This window comes from Hipposideros armiger, unplaced genomic scaffold (assembly GCF_001890085.2).
Source record: "Hipposideros armiger isolate ML-2016 unplaced genomic scaffold, ASM189008v1 scaffold_680, whole genome shotgun sequence".
Taxonomy (NCBI): domain Eukaryota; kingdom Metazoa; phylum Chordata; class Mammalia; order Chiroptera; family Hipposideridae; genus Hipposideros; species Hipposideros armiger.
The window spans coordinates 651,837-656,616 of NW_017732030.1; positions in this window are offsets into that span (position 1 = coordinate 651,837).

Sequence of the window (4,780 nt, forward strand, 5' to 3'; positions counted from 1 at the left end):
CTCCAGGTTGAGCTGTTGTTCAGCATCTTAGCTGTGGAGGGCAGTGTCACTGGCCCTCATATGTGGGATCCAAACCGGGGCCCTCTGGGGTCCCAAGCCAGTTCTTAACCACTGCACCACTCGGCTGGCCCCCTAGAGGTCAGTATTGAATGAACTAAAAGGTACTCAAAAAACTTCGAGGATGTATATTCCTTCTTCATTGGCAGTGACTGCAGCCACCCCCAAGGCCCCAGAGCATGCAGCCTCACCAGCTGTCTGCACCGTCACGTGGTCTGGCTGCTGGGGGCCTAACTCTGGCTGCTTTCAGGAAGGAGGCAGGACACTGTGTTATTAAGATGAGTGAGTAGAGAATTCCAGTTGATGGGAGAACTTGGTGGGCCAGCTGGTTGGCTTTGTCTTAGGTTGCCCATCTTTGAGAGCAGTTTTTCACGGGAATCAGAGTTTAGGTGGCCAGTGCAGCTCTTCCCAAGACTTGTATTTTTCTTTCCCCTGTTCATTGTACTGGATGCGCCTTACATTTCTGTAACTATTAGTAAGGTAGCAAGGAGACTTCTCTCACTTCTATAACAAGTTCCAGGTTGAAAACAACTTTGGGAGTATAAAGCGTATTTCAAAAACAACGTTCACTCTTTGCAGTCTTGGAACGGCTGAGTGAACTCACATGAAGGCTTGCTAGAAATTCAATGATGTGACCAAAGGAAGGAGGAGGAGACTAGGAATTAGAATAAAAAAGTCAACTCTGTGGTGGGAAAAACCCAGAAAGTTATATTTTATATGATCACCCTTGCCATTTCCTTGTAATGACAACTCTGTGGTATCACTCTATGCCAATTATGCTTAAGGTTAGGAAAGAACTGTATAGTGCTCAACTCACATACCAGCATAAGCAGGTGGTCATCTCACATTGGTGATACCTGATTATCCATGCTTTCAATACATTATAGAACAAAAAATTAATGGAAACAAATATCCTTGAGCTAGGGAGCAACTGTACAGAAATGGAAAACAGGAGACCTGGAAGACGGTTCTGCTTTACTGCTGATGTTTTATGTGACTGAATAAGTCAGTTAGCAAAGACTTTATTGATGAATGCATGTGTATAGTAATTCATTTATTATATTTTATAAAATATTCCAATGTCTGTTATGTGCCTGGCACTGTGTTAGATTCTGAGGAGAAAATAATCAGCCAGACAGAAACACTCAGTGTCTTCATGAAATCTACGGTCTAGATTCTTCATGTAAAATATGAAGAAATTTGATGAAGTGTGCTCTGTCGGATAAACTTTATACCCTAAGGCAATAATTCTCAAACTGGTCTCAGGATTCCTATATACTCTTAAAATTGATTTAGGATCCTCCAAAGCTTTTCCTTGTGTGGGTCATATCTATCAATGTTTAACATTATACATTAAACACGAGAAGTTTTAGACTATAGACATACACAAGCATATATTCTATTTGCTGATACAGTGGTGATGTTGTCACATACTCGTATTGTGGAGCCTCTGGAAAACCCCACTGTAGACATAAGAAAGAATGAGAGCAGCCAAAGACATCTCAGTATTGTTATGAAAATAGATTTTAGTCCACAGACTCTCTGAAAGGGTCTTCACTCCATGGATTCCCCAGACCACACTTTGACAACCATGCCCCAAAGTCATAATTTTTATACTATTTTAATTGAATATTTCCCCCTCTAACTTGAAGTCCCCTCCTCCTGATGCCTATAGCTTTGCTTTTAATGAGACGTTAAATATGGACATTTTAAGACATTGTATATTTATTTACTGAGCTGTAGTTATTGCCAAGAACAGAGATAGAAATATTATTGTATTATAATCACCAACTACCAACTTGTAGGTTATCCAGAGGACAAATACACATTTGTCAGTTCTAGGGTAAAGGCTGAGATCTGTGGTGTTGTGGGATTTCTTGCAGTTGGTCTTCAAGTCAGTCTTTAGATGATGACATTCATATTATTGTAATGCCTCATAATATTGTCCCAGTTTTAAAGTTTCCACATTCCACTGTCCTTTAGAGGTAGAATTCACTCAGAAAAACTTCAAAATGCTATTTCTCCCCTCCTTCCTTTCTAAAGTGGGAGCTCCAATTTATTTATTACACATTTGAAATACAGAGAATAAAAATAAAGCTATAATTTGGCTTCCTCATTTTTCCATTGGAAAAAAAAATATGCTATACTCAAAGACTTGGTTTTAAAATTGTATAGATTGTGCCCTCCTCTATGGTTATAATTTTCAAATGTTTGCCTTTGTTTCCTTACTTGTCCTCCCATCCCTACCCTTCCATCCTCCAAAGAGACTATGCGCCCTTTAAGGACAGGTTGACTATTTTGTTCATTTTCATCTCTTCAGCTCTTGGTCCATAATTAGGTTGGCTAAAGGGTGCTTAATGAATAACTGAACCAATAAATGAATGAAAATCTCCTTAAATACAAGAAATATCAACTTTTTAATTTTTCAAGAGGTATAATTAGTATATGTATAGGCTTCCTAAGTGATTCTAGTTGTGTTTTCAGTTTGCTCTGATGGTGGTTCATAGCATTTATATTGGGTTCCCTCTTACTCAGACTAGTAGGGGAGACTGGTGTTATACGTCCTGTGTCCTTGCCACCTTCAGTCGTTCTCTGGTAGAGCACCCAGCACTTTGAACATTCCAATGGAGCTTTTGTATTTAATGATCTATGACTACCTAGAGACACCATGTGACCTTGTTAGAGTGACCAAGCTGGCGTGACACCACTGTTTAAGACTACCAGACCCCTTACCCAACAAAGGTCATATTTAGGCAAAACTGAGTTTACGGAGCAACCAGAGAGGAGAAAAAGAAATCTCAAAAGAGCCGTGTGTGTGTGTGTGTGTGTGTGTGTGTGTGTGTGTGTGTGTGCGTGCGCGCGCATGCACACGCGCTAGGTGAAGGCAGAACAATCTGCTTTCCTTGACGCGGTGGGGAGAACTGTGAACTGATTATATGTTTTACAGTCTTCTCCTTCCCTTCATATTCTTTCTTGTAAAGTACTAAGTTTCTCAGTGGTCCTTCTCTCCCTGCTTCCTACTCATACCAGCATTAAGGAGCTTTTCCCTGAAACTGTAGAGCTAATCGCCTCAGTTTAACCCAAGAAGGCATAGCTCTTTGAATAATCAGCTGACGTGGACCAGAAGTCAACCTATTTTTAAGAATGTTCTCTCAAACTAAGTCCCTTACCTTCCCAGGGACACCTGTGAGTTCAAAAAGTGATTTCATTAAACTGATTTCTTTATGCATATTCTGGGTCATCCAGATGACCACCTTACATCTGAGTGCTGCTTCAATGTCTTCATTTTCTATAGCGTCTACAAAAACAAGTATTTACACTGAGTTTTTTTATTACTATTATAATCAAGTTGGCTGCAAGTGCCACCTAAAGTGACAGGGGTTGACTTTTATTTATGGGAGTTCTCAAAAAAATAAAATGTTTTTCCTTTGAGAAGAATCCTTACATTATTCAAGCTTGAGAACCTGGCTCAAATAATTTTCTTATTTTATTGATAGTAAATAAGCATAGCTACTGAAGTCTTTTACCAAAGGCAGTGGCTAGTGGTTGGAAAATGTCTGAGATTCACTAATTTAACCCTTTCACTGGACTTAAATTTTCTGATTGTTTATTTTAATGTACATGCAGTGAGATAGCATGTAGGAATGTTTCAAATTGCCTGATATGTTTTACCAGTCTTTAGTTCGGCTCTCAGATTTGCTACAGCAACTCTCACTCTGGGTCCAAACTTCCACACCATTGCTCACCTACCTGGATGAGGAAGACACAGGTTTCTGCCTGCAGCTGTACATTTTCTTACCCAAATTTAGTGAAGTCAGTTTTTTTTAATTTACAGGTGAGAAACTGAGTATAATAAGTTCATTTTCATTATTTTTGATGACCGATTTCTTTCATGGTGTTTAGTGTACTTTAGAACAAGCATGTGGCTTCTAGAGCAGATAACAATATAGATTGAATTGGCAAAGACATATCTTTAGTTTTAAAATTTTTACTCTTATTATTAAGAGTTAAGCTTTCTAGTAAACAACCACTCCCCAAGAGAAAAATGTTGCAATTTTTCAGGTTTTGATTTTGGGATCTTTGGAAATCATAGACTTAATACAGAGAATGTTTCTTCAAATCGAAAAAAAAAATTACATTTAAATTTTAAAGTCTTAAAACTCTTTTAAATCCCTCTTTACTCAGTTAACACTAGTGATAGCCTTAGAAGAATTTAGTTTCTTCCAAGAGTGTTCAGAAAACATTTTCTTATTTCCTTGGACTTGCCTAAAGTATTGTTTTTTTATAATTCACAGAGGATTGGCTTCAGAGAAATTCTGTTTCCAAATTCTTTCGTAAATTCCTAGAAAGAACTATTTTGAAATGTATTTATTTGTTCATTTATTTATTTATTTGTTCATTAAACACTTACTGAGAACCAGGTTTTTGATAGACACTATGCAAGGAATTAGAGACAGGAAAAAATGATGCTTTTTGCCTAAGGGGAAAAAAGTCAAATTTTAGGAACAGAAGAATTTTAAGATTGTTATATCTAAGCTACTCATGAACAGATGGAGAAACTGAGGCCCAGAGAGAGGTTACATGATTTAAATTAGAATTGAATTTAAAAATGTATTTGATTTACAAAAGCAATTTGCATTGAAATACTTTTGAAGCACCAAGTGCTTCTTTTATATTGAGTTAAGAATTTTTTTTTAAAATGTTCTAAAATTAACAAATAAGG